Source organism: Lipotes vexillifer, unplaced genomic scaffold, assembly GCF_000442215.2.
Source record: "Lipotes vexillifer unplaced genomic scaffold, Lipotes_vexillifer_v1.1 scaffold352, whole genome shotgun sequence".
Taxonomy (NCBI): domain Eukaryota; kingdom Metazoa; phylum Chordata; class Mammalia; order Artiodactyla; family Lipotidae; genus Lipotes; species Lipotes vexillifer.
Window position 1 is genome coordinate 1223460 of NW_006776684.1, and position 22429 is coordinate 1245888.

The following is a 22429-nucleotide window of genomic DNA, read 5'->3' on the forward strand; positions in this document are numbered from 1 at the left end:
CTATTAATAGGGTCTGTTTTTATTCCTATTTTTTTGGTGAGGATTAGGGAGGTTGATTACTCTGCTTATTGAGAGGCCCAAGTGGGACTCAAGTCCGGGTGTCGCTGATGCTCAAGCCCGAGAAGAGGGATTAGCACTAGCAAAGACCCAGGAAACGTGACAGTACATCAGGTGCCCGTGAAAGAGAGCAGACTGGGCAAGGGTGGGGGAAGAGGAGAGAAGTATGGCAGGGGCGGGAGTAGAAGGAACCGAAGGAGAGCCAGGAAAACCAGGCTGTGCCCAGATTCTAGTCCTCAACCAGGGGTGAGTTCCAGTTATCTATTTCTGTACAACAAACTACCCCAAACTTAGTGACATAAAACAACCATTTTATCATGCTCACAGATTTGGCAGGTCAGGAATTCAGAGAAGACACAGTGGGATGACTTGTCTCTGCTCCATAATGCCTGGGGCCACAGCCAGAAATACTCAAATCCTGGGGGTGACTCAGTGCTGGGGGCTGGAAACATGTGAAGCCTCGTCCACTCACATGTCTGGAAGTTGATGTAATTATCTGAGACCTTAGCAGGGCTGTTGGGATACCCTCATATGACCTCTCTATGTGCCTCCACTGGCTTCCTCACAGCCTGGTAGCTAAGTTGTCAGCACACGTGTCTCAGGAGAACATGAGAGGAGTACATGGAGTTTTACTCCACTGATGGAGGCAGTCACAAAGGCTCTCCAGGTCCAAGGAGAGAGGATGTAGACCCCACCAGTCAATGGAAGGAGGGTCAAAGAATTTGTGGCCTATTTTAAAACTACCACAGAGTCAGTGAATCAGATCATTAAATAGGAGAGACCTTTCATTTCATGGAAAGCCAAGTCTACTAGCACTGAGGTGATGTCTACTGCTATACAGCTTTTACATGTAAAATGTATGGAATTATGCTACCTGCTCTTCCAAAGTTCTCCCTGAACCTTTCTTTTTCTCATTGACTTTTCTGTAGTCTACCTTACTTCCCTCATTTACAGTTTTACATAAGACGAGCCAGGTTTAAATGAGTTACATGGGAGAACCTTGGAGATTTTTAGACACAACTAGCTCTAAAATTCTAACAAATAGGTAATAACATAAAAAGAAAAGTTTATATTGAAGAGGATTACTTTCCTAGTGCCTTAATAGCTGGCTGAATCTTTTGGATAAACATCATGTACAATCTGTTTAATTGCATTCAGTGTTATTTCAAAATTGGTATAATGTTTTTAAATGACGTATTCACAGAGTTCAATGGAGCCTCCAGATGTAGGTGAGCAACTAAACCCTCCAAAACAGATGGATACATTTGAGCAATATTTAATCTTAATGGAAAGCCAGGTTTACCTATGACAAGTTCCTGGCTTGGAGGCAATGCTTACTGTGATACAACTTTGCTGAGTTAAATGTTTACAGAGAGTAGAGAACGACAGGGTAACCAAGCAGCTGCTTTATTGTGAACCCGCATTTAAAACATGCCTCAGAACACTTGATTAAATGTTTTTTGCACCCTCAATTGAGTCTACAAGTGGTTCTTTAGAGAGTAACTTAATAATACAATTAGTAGTTGAATTATGTTCTAATATTATTCATTAATTCATTTATTCCACCAATTTTGTTGACGAACTACCATGGCCAACTCTTGAGCTAGTTACTGAGTGTTATCAGCAAATTATAGATGTAGCAGTATGTCAATTTTAGAGAGATTCCCCTTTTAAATGATTAATCCTTACTGGAGAAAAATGACTTGAGTTTGCATAAAATTTATCTTTAGAATCTAAATGAGTAAGTGCATGAAAAGCTAAGAATAATATCTGGCTCTAGCAAGAGCTCACTGCATGTTTAGCTCTGTTATTAAGCTTAAAATGCTCACTAAAATCCTCTCAAGTTCCCATATCTACTCACACTATATTTCTTGCATAAGTCAAAGATTAGTAAAAATCCCAATATCTCTCATGAACATAGATGCAGAAACCTTCAACAAAATATCAGCAAATCATATCTGACAATATATAAAAAGAATTAAACACCACAATCAAGTGCAGTGCAAGGCTGGTTTAACGTTTAAAAATCAATGTAGTTTCCATTGTATGGATGTTTCACTTCCTTGGTTAAATTTATTTCTAAGCATTTTATTAGTTTTAGTGCTGTTGTGAATGGGATAGTTTTCTTTATTTCTTTTTCAGATATTTTATTGTTACTGTATAGAAATGCAACTGATTTTTGTACAGTTTTATATCTTGCAACATTACTGAATTTGTTGATTAGTTCTAACAGTTTTTTGGTTGAGTCTTAGGACTTTCTATATATAAGATCACATCACCTGCAAATAATGACAATTTAGCTTCTTTTCCAATTTTGTTGCCTTTATTTTGAGTGATTGCTCTAGCTAGGACTTCTAGTATTATGTTGAATAAGAGAATGTGCACTCTTGTCTTATTCCTGATCTCAGAGGAAAAGCTTTCAGCCTTTCACTGTTGAGTATGATGTTAGCTGTGGGTATGTCATATTATTTATTTTATTACATTTATTTATTATATTGAGGTATGTTCCTTCTATACCCAACTTATTGAGGGATTTTATAATTCAGGATGTCATATTTTGTTAAATGCTTTTTTTGGCATCTATTGAGATGATCATGTGATTTTTATCTTTCATTCTATTAATGTGATGTATCACATTTATTGATTTGCATAAGTTGAACCATCCTTGCAACCCAGTGATAAATTCCACTTGATCATGGTGTATGATCCTTTTAATGTGTTGTTGAATTCAGTTTGTTAATATTTTGTTAAGAATTTTTGCACCTATATTCAGCATGGATATTGGTCTATAGTTTTCTTTTCTTGTAGTGTCCTTAACTGGCTTTGATATCAGGATAATTCTGGTCTTGTAAAATGAGTTTGGGAGTGTTCCCTCCTCTTAAATTTTTTGGAAGCATTTGAGAAGAATTGGCCTTAATTATTCTTTAAATGTTTGATAAAATTCAACAGTGAAACCATGTGGTCCTGGGCTTTTTGTGTTGAGAAGTTTTTGATTTCTGATTCAATTTCCTTTTTGGTCTGTTCAAATTTCCTGTTTATTCATGATTCCGTCTTGGTAGTTGTATATTTCTAGAAATTTATCCACTTGGGGAGATAAATTTATCCAATTTGTTGGCACATAATTGTTCATAGTAGTCTTCTATGATCCTATATATTTCTGTGGTATCAGTTGTAATAACTCCACTTTCATTTCTGAATTTAGAAGTTTGTGTCTTCACTCATTTTTTCTTAGTCAAACCAGTTAAAGGTTTGTCAATTTTGTTTATCTTTAAAAAAATCAGTTCTTAGTTTTCTTGATCTTTTCTATTGTTTTTCTGGTCTCTATTTCACTTATTTCTGCTCTGATCCTTGTCAGTTCCTTCCTTGTGCTAACCTTGGGCTTAGTTGTTATTCTTTTGCTAATTCCTTGAGGTATAAGTTTAGGATGTTTATTTGAGATCTTTCTATTTTCTTAATATATGAATTTATCACTACAAACTTACCTGTAAGAACTGCTTTTGCAGCATCCTTTAGGTTTTAGTATATTGTGTTTTGATTTTCATTTATTTTGAGACATTTTAAAATTTCCTTTTGATTTTTTCTTTGACCCATTAGTTAGATGTTTAGGAGTGTGTTGTTTAGTTTACACATGCTTTTAAATTTTCAGTTTTCCTCTTGTTGATTTCTAGTTTCACATGATTGTGGTTAGAAAAGATACTTGGTATGATTTCGATCTTAAATTTGCTAAGACTTGTTTTGAGGCAATGAAATCTACAAGACTTGAAAAAGAACTGAGGAAGACACACACAAAAATGTAAAAATATCCTGTGTTCATGGATCAAAAGAGTCAATATTGTTAAAATGTCCTACTACCCAAGCCATCTATAGACTCTAAATAGCCAAATCAATACTGAAAAAGAAGAACAAAGCTGGAGGCACCACAGGTCCTGATTTCAAACTATATTACAAAGCTATAATAATTACAACAATATGGTACTGGCATAAAAACAGACACACAGACCAACAGGACAGAATAAAGAGCCCAGAAATAAACCCCTGCACTTATGCCCAACTAATATTTGACAAGATAACCAAGAATATACAATGGGGAAAGGATAGTCTTTTCAACAAATGGTGTTGGGAAATCTGGATATAGAAAAAAATGAAACTGGACCCTTATCTTACACCATACACAAAAATCAACTCAAACTGGATTAAAGACTTAAGCATAAGCCTGATACTGTAAAACTCCTAGAAGAAAACATAGGAAAGAGGCTCCTTGACATTGATCTTGGCAATGATTTTTTTATATGTTATAGCACAAGCACAAGCAACAAAATAAAAAAAAAATCAACAAGTGGGACTACAATTAACTAAAAAGCTTCTATACAGAAAAAGAAACAATGAACAAAATGAAAAGGCAACCTACAGACTAAGACAAGACATTTGCAAACCACATATCAAAAAAGGGGTTAAGGGCTTCCCTGGTGGCGCAGTGCTTGAGAGTCCGCCTGCCGATGCAGGAGACGCGGGTTCGTGCCCCGTTTCGGGAAGATCCCACATGCCGCGGAGCGGCTGGGCCCGTGAGCCATGGCCACTGAGCCTGCGCGTCCGGAGCCTGTGCTCCGCAAATGGGAGAGGCCACAACAGTGAGAGGCCCGCATAACGCAAGGAAAAAAAAAAAAAAAAAAAAAAAATATAATAAGAGAAGTAAGTCCCCAGGAACTGCCACTGAGTCCCTTGTAAAGAACTTTGTCTTCCCCACTCTATGAACCAATAAATACACATGCATGCACATCACAACCCCTCACCTGCTCCCTGACACACACTACACAAAAGCACACACAACTTATGCACTTAGATCTTGTCAACTCCTAGCTCTTCAGCTAAAATATCCGTATAAGGCTGAATTCTCTTCAGGATCAGCCAGCATCATCCCTATTTCATGTACATTCCTGCAAAAGAAATGGTCAAAGAAGTACCTAAGCAATCACAGCTAAACAGTAAGACATAACATGTATGGAGCTGGAGCAATAGTGTGGCATAATGTGAAATGCATGGATTTGACTTTCGTGCCAGATTGACCTGAATTCTAATCTCAACCCGGTCATTTTTACTAATGGTCTTGGGCAGGTCACTTAACCTCTGTGAAGTTCAGTTTTTAATTCTATAAAATACCTACTTTGGGAAGGTGGTAAAAATTAGAAGTACCATATGTACAGTGCCTGTTATCTGGAAGGCGCTCAATAAGGGGAAGATGCTATTACTACACAGGTGTTGGAGCACCGAAAGCTCAGGATGCCACAGGCCCTGTGAAGAAGACACAGAATAAAGGCCAGAGTGCTACCACATCCTTACACAAAAGCATCTTGGGATTGTATTAGATTACAGCCTAGAGCTCGCTATTGAGGACACTGAAGACAGAGACAGGAAGTGAATTGATCAGGGTCACACGGCAAACCAGTGACAGAATCAGGACAAAATCCTAAGTAAGTCTGGAAGGTTCAACTTAATGCTCCTTTTCTGTAAGACAGCACCCTCGCAGAGGCCCGGGCTCTGCTCTGACCTGCCCCATTCCACTCTGATGTGACAATTTGTACTCCTCCTTTGCACCCAGGGTGTCCCCTCATGACGGGCAAGAGAAAGAGCAGATGAGGTGTGTTTCTAGGGTCGACCAGGCCTGCACAGACATCCCCGTCGCCATGGCAACCCCAGCTCGGGGAGGACCCGCTCCTCCGGCGCCCCCTCCCACTCACGCAGCGGACGTGACACGTGCGACGGGGTCACGTGTTGTTGTTGGGCCGGGAAAGCTGCTTCCGGGTCAATGCAGGACACTGGGCTCCAGCGGCCGGAGTGGGGGACGAGGTGAAGCGGATCCGGTCTGCAGCCGGCCGGGAGCAGGCCGGAGGCTGAGCGGCGGCCACGGCGGCGGCCGGGAGGGGGGAGGAGAGGCGCAGCCCGAGGAGCCGCCGCAGCAGCTCCCCCGCCTCCCGGGCTGAGGGGTGAGTGGAGCCCGGGCCTGCCAGCTCCGCCGGGTTTTCGAGGCCCTAGGGGCGCCCCTCCGGAGCCGGGGTGCAGTGCGAGGAAACAGCGGGAAGGAGTCGGAGCGGGACGAGGCCTGCCTGGGCGAAGGGGAGGATGGGACATCTGCCCGGTCGGAGGGAAGATGGGGCCGGGCCTGGGCTGAGGCGGCGCGGGGAGGGCCTGGGCTGGGAGAGGGAGTCGGGGCCCGGGTTGGAGGAGGGCGTCTGGGGGAGCCTGTCCGAATTCCTGAGAATCCGGACTAATCACTGTGCCCCGGGGGCGTGGGGGATGAGGAGATGCCCCCTGGCTGGTAGGAGATGGAGACGACTCTGGGGCTGCTGGGGAGATAGGAAACTTGCCTCTGAACCACTGAATCAAAAAAAATATCAAAAAATAAAAAATAAAATAAAGGACGTTTCCCGAGGGAGGTTTGGTGGGGCAAGGAGCGGACTGGCATTCCCAGGCTCTTGGGACTCTAGGCCTGCCCCTTCCGGGGGCTGGTAGAAGGATGCGGTAGTTTAATAAGGACTTTTGGGAGAATCATTTTGCCCCCAAGACAATTAACTGACAGTGAGGCGATTGGAGTAGGATGGGGCCTGGGAGGAGGGTACCCCGTCCTGGGATCTGGGAAAGGGGGAGGGTAAGAATCTGTGAGGAGCTTCATTCTCCGCTGAGAATGGGGAGTACAGAGTTCAAGGTCCTCTTCTAGGAAGACATACTGGGAATTGGTGAAGCGAGAAGGAGATTTAATACTGTCTTCTCTTGGGGCACAGTGATTCTGGAAGTTGTAGTTCAGGAAAGTTGGTTGGAAGACTAGAACTGTTTATAGTCAGTGGAGGAAGGAGGAGCTCTACTCTGAAGGTTGCTAAGCTACCAGAAGCTTGTAGGCACCGCCTAGGTCTGTTGTTTGGGGAAGTTAGCGGTTCTTTCAGGTCCAGATACAGGTTTAGTTGAGGCATGTCCCCATTCTTTTTATGCTGCCCTGGAGCTCTTAAATTGGTTTCCACGAGTCCATCTTGAGCTAAGAGATATGTGTAGGTTCGGAGGACTAATGAAGACATTCAGCCTTTGAGTCCTGAGGTATTTGACCTAAATCTCTAGGGTAGGAGCTTTCAAACTTTTTGCTCCATAGTTAGAAGTACATTTTACATCATGATCTAGTACATACCGACATAGGAATGAAAAGTTTCACAAAGCAGTATTTACCCTTGTTACTAATGATGCATACTGATCATTTCTATTATATTTCATTCTTTTCCATTAAAAAATGCTGACTAAATCCACTAAATTGTTATGTAGGTCACAAGTTGCAGTTTGACAGACACTCTCGCCAAGGCACATTTCTTTGGCTTCAATTAGTGTCTTCATGTATGTTTCTAGAGAGCAAGGATGATTACAAGGAGATGGATAGGGAGGTAGAGTGGAGCCCACCTGGTGTGACGACGGACTGTTTCATTTGTTTACATATTTATAAGGTGTAGCAAATTGTACCATAATCTTAACCTTTGATAGCTTAACGTTGCCTGATCATTTGTGAAATTTTTGAAGTAAGTGTGTGCTTTAATTTTCTCTATCCTTTGCTGGGTCTGAGAAATATGAGAGGCCTTGTTCCATATAGTTGATTCATCCCTACAGCATCTTTAAGGTAATTTTATTTTAATCTCACAGTGCTAATACACTAATTTTGCTTTTCTGCTGTTTAAAAAATCTCAAGCTGAAACCCATACTTCCTTACTCCAATAATTAATGTGTGGTATACTTTTTCTACGTGGTTAAAGGTGCAGGTTCATGGCTTTAGTAACTTAATCATAAACTTAAGTATAACTTTGAGCCAGTTAACATCTTAATTCCCCCCATAAAAATGGCATTTTCATCTGTTTATAAAATAGGTGGGGTCCTTGTATGAGTAGTATTATGATAAATGTTAATGATTGTTGCTGAACAAAGTGAGAGGCCTTCATGTGTTGCCATGTTTGAAGTCCTTTTAGAAGTTGTCACACAGCCTATTGTTACAGGGCGTTGAGTGTCAAATGATGTTGCCTGATTTCAGTAGGTACATTATAGGGTTTATTTAACACCAGTTTAATAGTTTTAATTTTTGTTGAGGATGCCTTTGTATTATTTGGAACATGGAATTCAAAGGCACAACCATCAGGAAAGTATTGCCCAAATTAAAGTTTACCAGTGGGGCCACATTCTTGATTAGATGCCTTATGAAAGCACTCTTATTATCTTCAAACTTTGTGTGTTATAAAATATATCTTTCTTACCTTTAACTATTGACCATGTCTTGGTTACTGATGAGAGTGGCTATGCTGGCATGTATCAGCCATCCTTTAAAAATTACCTTCTAATCAGGTAAATATTTATTTTAAAATATTTAGCTTTAAAGAATGTTTAAAAGTTTTCTTTTTGTGGTAGGTGTTTGGGACATTAAGGAAGATTCTCATTAATTTCATTTTTCTGGGAATCATGTGTACCTGTGAATAAACAGTTGTGGAGAATTTACCCTGAGTGATTGTGTGTGCTTTTTTATAGTTTTCATTTCCTCTCTTGAACCTCAGACTCTTAAGTATTTCCACTTATAGCAGGCGCTTTTCCCTTTCTAATATTTGCTTCCAAACTGCTGTGGGTTTGGAAATTAGGTGCTTACCTTTGTTAGAACTTTGCGTAGAATGAGATTATATAGCTCTGAATAATGTTCTTTCATTTATATATATGTTAAATATATATATAAATACTTTTTTTTTAGTGTGTCAACTATGTGACATGTATTTTGGCTGCTCAGAGACCTGTCAGCTGACATCTTAGTCATGGGCTGTGTTTTAAATAAGTGAACTCTGTATATTTGGGCCAAGTTGGCTGTATAGAAAAAGTTGTAAAGAGTAATATGAAACTGATAGTAATACAATTTGGACTTAAGGGGTGAAGAAATCATTTAGCTGTGATTGTTGCCTTTGCCCTGCGTGCAATTCATTGTTGAGGTACCATTCTTCCCTTTTTCTTTGCCACTACTGTGTTCTAGCTTTTATCTCTTTGGGATTGGAATGCTAACAGCCTAACTATTCCCGTTCTCCATCTGCTTGATCTTGCATAGCTTCATCAGAGTACTCTTCCAAAGAATATTGCTGTAATTTATAATTTCCCTCCTCAAAAACCATTAGCAGTTTCCCAGTGCCAGCATTGAATAAAGCCCATAGTGTTTAGTTTGACGTTGAGGGCATTCTACAGCCTCTACTTTTTACTGACATTATTTTTGCATTCCTAAACGCAAGATCCTCTGTTCCTGCCAAGCTGTCCACTCGTCGTACCTTCCTTTTTATGTAACGTTATTCCTGAGAGTCTGTGGGAAGCATGTTCCCTTTCTTCATGAAATCCTACTCATCTTTGTTTCATTACAGATGATCCTTCTTCCTTGAAGTCTCTCTTGCCGTTTTGTTTGTACTACTTTTCCTGTATTGCTTTGTATTTACTGTTTGTGTATCTTGTTTCTGTCTCTTTTAGATTGTAAACTCATGGAGACAGAAGCTCAAATATACTCAGATCTCTAGGACACCTAGCACACGTTTTATCACAGGATAGTTCATGGTGATCAGAATGAACTATGATCAAGGGAATCAGAATTGATTGAACTAGTGGTTAAAATTGCAGATCTCTGGAAATTCTGCCCTAGACTTACTGAATCAGAATCTAGGAATCTTCCCAGGTGATTCTAATGTACAGTAAAACTTGACAATTGCTGACCTAGCGTGATGCTTTAAAATACAGTAGGTACACATACAGTTTTTTTAGCAAATGATGTAAATGAACTGAGCAGTTTCAGTTCAGCATATTGGTTTAATTTGAGGGCTTTGGAGTCAGGCAGCCTAGGTTTGGATCTTCTTTCACTCACTAGCCATCTGACTAGCCTCTCTTTGCTTTAGTTTTGCGATGTGTAAAATGGGGTTAATAATAGTACCTTTTATAAAGGTGTTGTGAGAATTGAATGATATCACATAAAAAACAACATACTACAAGGTAAATAGTGAACTCAATAGATATTATCTGCTTTTGTCATGCTGATCATGGTAAGGAGGCTCATCAAAGTAATGAAACTTGAGAACAGATTGTGTCGGTCATTGTTAAGCAAATTGCTCGTGTTTTCAAGAATTTAGGCTTAACATTTATTTTCCATTTTAGACATAACAGTTGGTGGACCTGTATGGTGTTTAGGTTTAAATTCATAAAAATGTGTTTTGCCTTCTTTAGAAGGATTGGTACCAAATTAACATGTTCGATTCCACCACCCCCCCACCCCCGCTTCATCTCCCTGAAGGATAAAGTGCAGACTTGGAAACAGAGGACCATAGCCTCTTGCCATCTGGTCCTGCAGGCCCATCTTCATCTCCCAGCCCTTCTCCCTCACACTCCACACCAGCCACACTGCATTTCTCACTTTCAGTTATTTGTGACTTTCCCCCTTATTTTTCATCTAGGAATTCCTGTGACCTCTTTTAAGACTCAGGTTTATGTGTGGCTGACCTTCTTGAAGAGAGTCACTCCCTTGGTGTTCTCAAAGTGCTTTGTCCATACTTATGTATTACTCTTGTGTACATTGGTCTTCTTTTTGGAGGGAAAAGGATTTAGTCCTGGCCTATGGTCCCAGTACATTGTATATAATTAGTCTACCTCCGCTAGAAGCAGAAGGTGCCTGGGGGTTATTTGACTTATAAGCTCTCCCATTTTTCTGGACTTTCTTACTCAGTTTTCATAATAATAACTACAATTTATTGACCACTTGCTAGGCCAGGTGCAGCTAGATGCTTTCAAAACTTTTTTCATTTAAACTTCACAATGACTCTATGAAATAGCTATTAATAGTTTCATTTTACAAATGAGAGAGCAGGCGTAGAGGTAAATAACTTGCTCAAATTTCAGTGCAGATTCATAACTGAACTCAGGTCGAATTAGGAGAGTTAAAACAGCCACCACACCTCCATTACTCAGGACTCTGGCTATGTGAAACTTTCACTAATCATTCGTTAATGGTCCTTAGGAATGTGATCTATTACTAGTACTGTTGAGAAAAGGCTTCAACTAAAATTCCTCTTAGATTAATGCTTTTGCAGTGATTTTCAGAGTTTCTTTCCATCTGTAATACCTCTCGCTGGTTTTCGTGATTTTCACGCCACTGTCAGAAAATACGACTTCATATTTATTCAGAGTAAAAATTCACTTTTTTGTTCATGCAGCAGATATTTGTTGCCATGCGCCTGACACTGCTCTGTACCACACTGAACTGGACTGACAGATCCCTGCTTTTGTGGGACTTTGGTTCTGGGTGGAGTTTATCACTAAACTGATAGATCTGGATAAGTGCTGTCAAGAATGAAAGAGGGTGAGGTGATAAGTGATTGCTGGTGGCAGTGGCGCCATTTTTAATGGGCTGGTTAGAGGCGGCTTCGTTGAGAAGGTAACATTTGTGCTTACATTTATTTGAGGCTCAAATGCTGAGATGAAGCCAGCTAAGCCCAGAGCCAGGAAAAGGGCATTCCTGTAAAAAAAAGCCTTAAGAGGGGGAATCAGCTTGGCAGGTTTGAGAAGTAGAAAGCCATGCTGGCTGAAACCTAGTGGGCTAAGAAAAGGGTGGGAGGAGGTAAGTTTAGAGAAGTAAGCAGAGAACAGATAAAATGAAGCCCTGAAGACTACGATAAAGATTTGGATTTTATTCTGAGTGTGAAGGGAAGCTTTTGGACAGTTTAAAGGCCATGATTTGACTTAGATTTTGAAAAGATCACTTGGATGATCTTGGAGAATGAATTATATGGTCATGAGTGACCTGGGAGGAAGCTATTGCAACAGTCCTAGCGAGAGGTTGATGGAGGCTTAACCCAGAGTAAAGTAGAAGAAATGGCAAGAATTGGGCAGAATTGGGGTGTTTTAGAGGTTGGTTAATTATGGGGATGTGAGAGGAAGAGAAAAATGTAACTCTGGAGGTGGGGACTTGGTGGAGGAGGAAGCGGGTTTGAGGAGGGAATTAAGAATTCTGCTTTTGCCTCCTGTGTGCCTCTCTCCGATGATACACCCCCACCTGCCAAGGGTACCACAGTTCTAAATTTCGTGTTTATTATTCTCTGACTTTTCTTTAACAGTTATCACCTATGTATGTAACGCTAAACAGTACGATGATTAATTTTCTATTTTTTGATTTTGTTTAAGTGGGATTGTGCTGTATATATTCTCGTGATTATTTTATCCATTTAACGGTGTTTCTAAAAGTCATTCACGTTGATAAGGAAGCTGTCATAGCAAATGATCGAGTATTATGTGTTGTTGCTGTGGAAACATTTCATTTTATGAATATAATGCAGTGTATCCAATTGCCTATTCTTGCATGTAAGGGCATTTTTTTTGGTCAGGATTTTTGTAATTTCAAACAATACCGTTGTTGTGGACATTCTTGTACTTTTCTCCTGGTGCACATTACAAGTTCCCGTAGAGTTTACACTGAGAAGGAGAATTTCTGGGTCACAGGCAATGTGCATCTTCAGCTTCCCTAGAGAATGATGAATGCTTTTCCAAGGTATTTGTACTCTCACTAGCAATAGAAGAGTTCCTATTCTTCCACATTTTCTCTAGCACTTGGTATTGTCAGAATTTTTAAGTTTTGCTAATTTATATAAAATGGTAGTTTGTTGAGATTTTAATTTCTGTTTCTGAATATTATTGAACTTGAACATCTTTTACATATATTTATCAGTCTTTTGAATTTTATCTTCTGTTAAATACTTGTTCATGTCTTTTCTATTTTTCTATTGAGTTGTTTGCCTTTTTCTTATTGGTTTTAGGAGTTCCCACACGTTAGTTACATGTGTTGCAAGTATCTTCCAGTTTTTGGCTTGTCTTTTTCTGTGTTTAAAGTCTTTTGATGATCAAAAGTTTTTCATTTGACTTCTCCTTTATGGTTCATTTTTGCATTTTGCTTATGAAGTAGTTCCCTAAATCAAGATCTTAGAGCTCTTTTCCTATTAAAAAAAAAACTATTTTCTTCTCATAGGAATAAAGTTTGCTTTCCACATTTTAGCTGGATTGAATTTTTCTGTGTTGTGAGATGAAGATTCCCTTTCATTTTTCCCAGATTTATTTTCACTTGTCCTGGTACAGTTCTTGTGTAGTTTAACCTTTTCTTACTGATGTCTGTGATGCTTGCAGCTACATTTACATAGGCCTGTTTCTGAGCTCTCTTTTCAATTCCACTGATCGACTTTTTTTCCTCCAGCGTTTTCTTTACAAAGTACAGTTGATTCTTGTTATTCATGGTACTTATGTAAAGTTGCCGTGAACACCAAATTAGTGAATATGGAACCATTGCTCCCAGGGGAAATGTAGGGTTAGGGTCCTGCCAGTCTTTGCACACAACATTTTTGTCAAGTGATCAATACCTGACTTTGTTTTTGTTTTTTTTAAAAAAAATCTTTATTGGAGTATAATTTCTTTACAATGGTGTGTTAGTTTCTGCTGTATAACAAAGTGAATCAGCTATACGTATACATACATCCCCATATCTCCTCCCTCTTGCGTCTCCCTCCCTCCCTCCCTCCCTCCCTCCCTATCCCACCCCTCTAGGTGGTCACAAAGCACTGAGCTGACCTCCTCCCTGTGCTATGCGGCTGCTTCCCACTAGCTATATCTGTCTTACATTTGGTAGTGTATATATGTAAAATGATTCTGAAGAACCTAGGGGCAGGACAGGAATAAAGACGCAGACATGGAGAATGGACTTGAGGACACGGGGAGGGGGAAGGGTGAGATGGGGCGAAGTGAGAGAGTGGCATGGACATATATACACTGACTTTGTTTTATATGTTTCTGTTTAAAGACACCTTATTCAGTATATATTGTTGATTCATTAACTTTGGATTCATAGTGAACAGCACTGTGGTTAGATAGAATAAATCTCATCTAACACCTATTTTTTCCATAAGGCACATCACAACCTTCCTGTGCTTAGGGGCACAGCATCGCACTGAGGGGCCTTTTTCAATAGTAAAATCAACAAAAAAGCACAAAAATATGAAAAACCTGGCACTGAATAGACCGTGAAAAGGACACTTGTTTACAGTATGAGAGCTGAAACAAGAAGGCAGAGCTTCCCCTTGTTCTGTCTCAGCTGGAAATGTACACGTCTGTCAGGTGACTCAAATTTTTTCGTACTCTGCAAGTATCTGCAAATGACTGTAAAAATGTTGCAAGTATTGATTTTGGGGTTACAAATTAATTCGAGTAGGTGAATTTGCAAATAAAGAATTTGCTAATAATGAGGCTCAACTGTATTATGAAGTCTGGGGAGGCAGTTTTTCAGGAACTTTAGCACTCTCCCTTCCCTCTTATGCTTAGATATATATTTATAACATTTTATTTTAAAATAATGATTTAATGCAATGAATCTCTCAAATACTAAGTTCTGGTTGACGGGTGCCATTATCTCAATGAAGATAGGTCATTTTTGAGAATATTTTTATTATATTTATAACATGGTATTGTTATTTAGTTATAGGTAAATGAAAAAAGAATTTTAGGAAAGAATCATGATTCTTAAAATGTTGGAAACAGGTCTAGATTATTAAACTCTTATTATTGTGACTTATATGAGGATCATATTTTCTCATAGGTACTATTAGTTAACTTAAGGCATACATTTTATAAAGGCAAGTCCCTTTGGAGATTGTAGTTTAAATGTTAACTCTATTAATCCCTCATCCATTAGTGACATTTTTCCATGTGAACACCAGTAAAGGAATCCAATAAAAATGTAAGATTGTATACATTATAAATCATATCTCCTACAAAATGCATTTATTGAGACTTGGCTAATTTATCCCTCACTTTTTAAGATCCTTAAGTGAATTGTTGGCATTAATTTGATAACTGTGTTGAGGGAGTAAGAATCAGACATTTTGGACTTGACCTGTATTTATCTTTTTTTTTTTTTTTTTTTTTTTTTTTTTTTTTTTTAGTATAACATATTTTATTTATTCCCTATTTTTTGAAGTATTTTTATTATGGTAAAATATATATAACATGTACCATTTTAACCAATTTTAAATGTACAGATCAGTGGCATGATCAGTGGTACATTCACATTGTTGTACCACCATCACCACTGTCCATCTCTAGAACTTTTTTGTCCCCAAACTGAAACTCTGTACCCATTAATCAATAACTCCCTATTCCCCACTCTCCCCAGCCCCTGGCAACTATCATTCTACTTTCTGTCTCTGTGAATGTGACTACTCTGGATGCTGGATATAAGTGGAATCACATAGGATTTGTCCTTTTGTGTTTGGCATACTTCACTTAGTGTTATGTCTTCAAGGTTCATCCATGTTGTAGCATGTGTCAGAATTGCCTTTTCAAAGCTGAGTAATATTCCATTGTATGTACATACTACGTTTTGCTTATCCATTCATCTGCCTATGGATATTTGGATTGTTTCCATCCTTTAGCTATTGTGAATAATGCTGCTATGAATATTGGTGTACAAATAGCTATTCAAGTCCCTGCTTTCAGTTCTTTTGGTATATACCTAGAAGTGGGATTTCTGGATCATATGGTAAATCCATATTTAATCTTTTGAGGCACTGTCACACTGTTTCCTACAGCAGCTGCACCATTTTACAGTGTCACCAGCAATGCACATATATTCCTCTTTAGTTACTACACTGTGCGTATTGGTCTGAAGTATGGCAGAAATTATTAACTCTTGCATATAAGACATATAGTATAGTATAGATACCAAAGTTATATATTCAGTATTAAATCTACTGTGGCTGTAGTTTTTGCAGAAGAATTTAGCTTGTGCTCAGAAGCAAGTATTTCTGGCTCTGTTACTGATTCATTGCCCTGTCATGTGATCTCTTACTTTTGGAATCCCCATGGAGAGGTAGACATAATTAGTAATTCAGTGGTGGCTATGATGCATTTTTGTTTGTAACTACTCTGAGCTGAGTTTATTAATACACCAGCTTTTCATACTTTATAAAATACATTTGATATGCACAATCAGAAGTGATTAGAAAACTCACTGATTGGCATATTTATTGAGTGCCAATTATGTGCAAAGTTCCAGTCCATGATAGATAGAAAGAAGCATTGTGATATGGTTCTTACCCTCAAGAGCTATACAGTCTAAAGATATTAAACAAACAAAAGAAAATCACAACACTATGCATGAGTTAATAATGGGACAAAAATGAAAAGAATCCATGCCAATATGTGATTGATTAATTGCCCACTGAATATTTTAGGCAATAAATATTTACCATGAGCTCAGCTCAAAGGAAACAGATCATTGTGGCAGGAGGTATCTGAAAAGGCTTCATCTCCGAAGTATATTCTGAGTGGGGCCTTGAAGGATGCATAAAATTTAGACAGGTGGAGAAGGGAAGATCTTCTAATTAAGGAGGAGTGACATTATAAATGTCAGACATTTTACTGCCTGAATCATTAATTGGCATTAACTAGCATAGGCCCAGGACCAAAAAATATTAGAGCAAATCTATTTAGCAAAATTTGTAAATAAGTCCCCAGCCCTACATTAATGCTGCCATGCTCACTGGGTTGTGATGGGAGTAGTAACAGTGGTAGCAGTAGCAGTAGGAGTAATAGTAAGCCATATTTAGTGAGTGCTCTCCATGTGCCAAGCACTGAATGAAACCTGTTTCACCCATGTTATCTCCATTCATTCAGCAACCCTATGAGCTAGGGGTTAGGGGCTATCTGTTACCCCTTTTATAAGTGAGGCAGTGGAGACTTAGACACCAAAGTAACTTCCTTGTAGTCAAATGGAGTGGTGGAGTCAGTCATGATTTACATCCCGGCAGTTTGGTTCTAGAACCAGCACTTATTACCACTAGGCAATATCACCATAGGGCAATAATACCACTATAGCACTAAATATGGAAAGGGCTAGTGAATTTCTTTAATAACCTGTAAACTTCGGCAACCTCTCTGTGTGGCTGATGTTTACATTCTGGCAATTCTTCGCTGTGAGCCAGAATGGTCTGTAAACTCTAGAAGGCTGCAGGGTGATGAACTAGTAGTCCGTTCCTAATGAGGCCTTGATTTAACTTGATAGCCTCTGTAGTTACTCACAAGCAGAGATGATGGGGTAATCTGTTCTATAAACAGCTGAGTTTATAGAACAGATTGACCTTAAACTTGTGTATTCACAGCTGAAAGATAGCATGTGTATACAATTTTCTCCTGATGAAAACCAATCCATTCAAGAAACTAATATTTATTGCTTTTTGGCAGGAAAGGGAAGTTGAGAATATTTTTTCCCCCTTTGGTTACTAGACCAATCAGTACTGCTGCTTAGCTTTGTGGTTCAGTTACTTTGACATGGTTACAAGAGGTATTTTGGCTGTAATCATTTTCATAAATTTTAATAAGTTGTATTTCTGTGATTTGTGCATGATGCTACATACTGTTGACATGGTTTTTTTTTTTTTTTTTTTCTTCAGTGAAGACAGTATGGCTCAACAGATTAGGGATACAGAAAGTATGACTTAGCATGCTGGTTGGGCCTCGGAAACCTGAGCAAGTCACCTCAGTTTCATGTCCTGTAAATAGAGATAAGTGTCAGTTTGGCTGTTTCAGAAGATGGTTGTGGAAAATTACTAGTCTTTCAGATGATTGTTAATCTCAGTTTGGGGACACTCGGCTTTTGGGGAGCATCGATTCAAGAGTAAATGTTTCTACTCCTGAATTTTGAGTAAGTGCAACATAAAAGCCTTGAGATTTTCCCAGATTGAATCTGGGCCACATAGAAAGGTAGGGATGGATGCAGACTTGTTTGTGAAGGGGTTGGGAAGGGGGATAAGGGCGGACTCTCCTTGGAATTTATTGAAGTAAGGGGTGTGGTGAATATTAAAGTTTTTATGTTGTGATTGCTGAAAGTTGGTGGAAAGTGCTCTTCTGTATTCTAAAATGCCTAATTTCGTAGGGATATAGACAATTGGTGTAAGCCAACATTTCTGGACAGTTAGAAGCTACAGGAATTAAGAAAGAAGTTCTTAGAAATATTTTCACACAAAGAGGTACTTACATCTAAACAGCAGTATTTTCTTAAATTTTTTTCCTCTCAAATACTTTCTCATCAAAATAATAAAATCCTTGGGCTAGTGCATTTGGATCAGAAATTTTGAGTGCTACGTAGAAGAGACTACTAGCGTGAGAATCAGTCCTGTTTGCTAATTTGCAGTTGTGGATGAGAAAACTTTGTCTTTTGTCCAACATCAAATGTGCCTTGTATGCAGTATAGTTCTTTAGTAGAAAATACAGACAGCTCTGGGGCTGTACTCACTGATAACGTAGAGTCACAGTTTTAGATATTTTGGTGCCACTAATATAATGAAATAAAGAATTTGGATTAGATATATTAATACCTGTGGTACGTTTAAGGAGAAGCATAGTGCTGTGATAAGTGAAGAGGGTAACAGGGCCCTACTAATAGCCCAATTCAAGGACTGACCAGGAGTCTGAATTCACATTTCATTTGGCAATGTTGGATTTTAAAAAAAATAAATAAATTTTTTCTAATTAAAAAAAATAATCTACCCAGAAAAGTTGATGTGCTACATTATTTCACTTGGATATAGTTTAGTATACAGTTGAGAAGGAGACTGAGAAATAGGGTGGTTCATAGTAGGGTGTGAAATCATGGTGGTGTGGTATGTTATGATAGTGGACTTATCAGCTATGCTCAAGTTTTGCACTTGGCATACTCAGAGTCAATTTGTGAATTAGTAAACTATAATTCTACAGAAGAGTTCTGAAAGGTTATTAGAACTAATTTATTTTCCTTACTTTTCATCCCAAGAAGGCATACACTTAGGTATATAACATAATGCTCAAGGAGGTAACTGAGATAGAATTGCAGGTATATGTACTTTATGATAAGTGAAGGTAGAAGTGCCATCCGGAATGAGACTGTCTAGCCTAAGTATGTTGACTTGGACAATGTCTTTAATGTGTTTTTATGGGAGAGATTGCTGTCATTCATGAGTTCAGGTGCAAAAGCTTGTTAATGGAATACTCTACAGACCATAAAAATGATTGTAAGGCTTCCCTGGTGGCGCAGTGGTTGAGAGTCCGCCTGCCGATGCAGGGGACGTGGGTTCGTGCCCCGGTCCGGGAAGATCGCACATGCCGCGGAGCGGCTGGGCCCGTGAGCCATGGCCGCTGAGCCTGCGCGTCCGGAGCCTGTTGCTCCGCAACGGGAGAGGCCACAACAGTGAGAGGCCCGCGTACCGCAAAAAAAAAAAGATTGTATATGTATATATTTATGGATATAGAAAGTTTTTCATGAGCTGTTCAGTGAAAAGGCAGGTTACAGAGCTCTGTATCTAAAAGTAATTTAATCTTTGTGTAAACATCATGTATTTACATAGTATGGAAAAAATGGTCTGAAAAAATATACACCATAAAGTGCGTCCTCAGGCTTTTAATCTACTCTCTAAATCTGTCAACCAAAGCTTCCTGGTATGTCAACCAAAGCTGTGGCGCTCAATATACTTCAGATAAGAAAAGCTTTTTGGTGGCACTTAGTTACATGCTTAGCTTTTAGCTAATGAAAGGTGAAACTACATCTACATGGGGTTATAGGTTTTTTGCTTATTTTCAGTTGGTAATTTTTAACAATTCAGAATGTATATCGCTAGTATTTTTGAAGCAGTTATTTAGAAAAAAGCTTATCAATAGACCCTTTTTTTCTTTATTTTAATTTTTAATTGAAGTATAACTGATTTACAGTGTTGTGCTAATTTTTGTTGTACAACAAAGTGACTCAGTTGTACACATAAATATATTCTTTTTTAATATTCTTTTCCATTATGGTTTATCTCGGGAGATTGGATATAGTTCCCTGTGCTGTACAGTAGGACCTTGTTGTTTATCCATCCTAAATTTAATAGTTTGCATCTACTAACCCCAAACTCCCAGTCAGTCCCACCCCCCCCCGTTGGCAACCACAGGCCAGTTCTCTGTGTCTGTAAGTCTGTTTCTGTTTCATAGATAGGTTCATCTGTGCCATATTTTAGATTCCACATATAAGTGATATCATATGGTATTTGTCTTTCTCTTTCTGACTTCGCTTAGTATGATAATCTCTAGCTGCATCCATGTCACTGCAAATGGCATTATTTTGTTCTTTTTTATGGCTGAGTAGTATTCCATTGTCTGTATGCACCACATCTTCTTTATCCATTCTTTTATTTGTTCATTCATTTTTATCTTTCCTGGAGGTAAAAATATGTAAAATACACATATACTTTCCCAGAGTAATTATGTTTTATTGGGTACACTTTTGCTGAGGATCAGAAAGATTTAGGAAACAAACTAAAGTCCCAGCTACCTAAAACGTCCAAGAATCTGGCAGGGTTTAGATATAGTGGAGGTCTTTCGCAAAAGGAAGCTTTGCAGGGATGAGGTTAGGAGTCCATAAAGCAAAAGTTAAATGGGCTTAAAAAAAAAAAAAAAAACTTCCAAAAATTGAGAAAGCTAGTAATACTAAGAGATTCTTTGACGCTATCCAGATTCTCCTCCTTAGCTTTGTTTCTTTTTGTTCTTTTAAAATTTATTTATTTATTTATTTTTGGATTTTAGTTTATTTTTTTATACTTACTAGTTATCTGTTTTATACACTTAGTTTATATATGTCAATCCCAATCTCCCAATTCATCCCACCACCACCCCCCTCTCCCCCCACTTTCCCTGCCCTGGTATCCAAACATTTGTTCTCTACATCTGTGTCTCCAGTTTCTGCCCTGCAAACCGGTTCATCTGTGCCATTTTTCTAGATTCCATATATATGCATTAATATATGATATTTGTTTTTCTGGGCTTTGTTTTGTTAGTTTTTTGACCTGTTCCATGCCCCTACCCACCAAACTCAGCCTATAAATTCCTCTTTTGTTCTTTTAAAAAAAGAACAAGATATAACAGCTCTGTCTCTCTCTCTGAACCCTTGGTTTTTCTTCATCAACTGTCCCATCTCTTCTGTTTTCATCTAAGCTTCTCAAAGGCATGGCCTATACTTACTGTCTTCATTTGTTTACTTCCTTAACCCCCTAAACTGTGGTTTCTACTCCCTTGTCTGTACTGAAAGTGCTTCCACTAAGGTAAATAAACTCCTACTTGCCCAGTCCTTTAGGGATTTTTAAATTCTCATCATTTTTGACCCCTTGATATTCTACATAAAGATCGGTCACCCCCATCCTTGCACAATATTCACAGCAGTCTATCAAAACTTTTCTTACTTTTATCTCTATAGGATAAAGTCAAACCTGAGCAAGGTCAGGCATGAGCTGACCACTGTCCACCTTTCAGTCGAATCTCCTGTCTCCCCTGCTCCCCGCAAATATTTTATGTTGTAGCAATACCGCTTAATGTCTCTTGTGCTGGTTTATCTTCTGTTGTTTCCTGTGCCTGGAATGCTCTTCTCCAACCTGTTAACCTAATCTTTGTTATCTTTCAAAATGGCTCAGGATTCACCTCCTACTTCCTCGATCATACTTCTAAAAAGTTAATCGCTTCTTGTGTTTGAATTCACTATTTCTGGGTGGCTTATTTCAGGTACGCATTATCTCCCTGTGTTTCCCTCTAGGTTTTGGATGCCCTGAGGGCAGCATTTGGATTTTATTCATTCTCACTTTCTTTAGTATTTAGCTTGGCACAGATTTGGTGTCTGGTTCATGTTTGTTGAATGGAATCACACCAGACTGTAAGCTTTGTGAGGGCACACATTTTATGAATAAATAGGCAAATAAGCCTAATTGGAACCACTTGATAAGGTGCAAAAAAGAGAGAAAACTAGATATATTTGTGGTCTCCACTTTTATTAAACAAGTGGTAAATTCTTATTCTCAGATTGTCTTGTAAAGGAAATAGGCACCTGAGAAGAGAAAAATGCCTGGAATGAAATGTCATCTGACCAAAGGAACCCTAAGGTGAAATTGTGGAGCCTTTGGCCAAAATGTTTAACCTAAGTTTTATTTTCACGTATTTGGTAGCAAAATATTGGCAGGTAGCTTTGAGAATGTGGTTTTCTCTGCCCTTCTCTGATGAATAGATGAGATTGGTTAGTTGTATATAAATGGGTCCATGTCAAATGACTGAAAATAATTTTAAGCTACTTGGGAGTGTTTCCCTCCTCTCTATTATTTTTATGCTATGAAAACTCTTCCTGGGTGTTTAACCTCATCCTACATTAATGCATATTTTGAATTATTGCAATTTATTTTTTAGAACTCTAAATCAGTTCCCAACTGTTTATTATTCCAGTAACTTGAATCTTGCTGTAGGAAGCCCCATTCTTTTGTTAGTCTCC

General features: G+C 38.7%; 1 protein-coding gene across 2 annotated transcripts in view; it reads left to right on the forward strand.

Annotated features, from left to right (window-relative positions):
• The first annotated feature begins 5818 nt into the window (after positions 1-5818).
• Positions 5819-22429, forward strand: part of TBCEL (tubulin folding cofactor E like) — an 80304-nt gene continuing 63693 nt past the window's right edge. The window contains exon 1 of one of the 2 annotated variants that reach the window (XM_007450612.1): positions 5819-5901. The gene's annotated coding sequence lies outside the window, so the exon portion shown is untranslated. Of the gene's footprint in view, positions 6039-22429 lie in introns of both variants that reach the window. The other variant, XM_007450611.1, reaches the window with a different exon arrangement.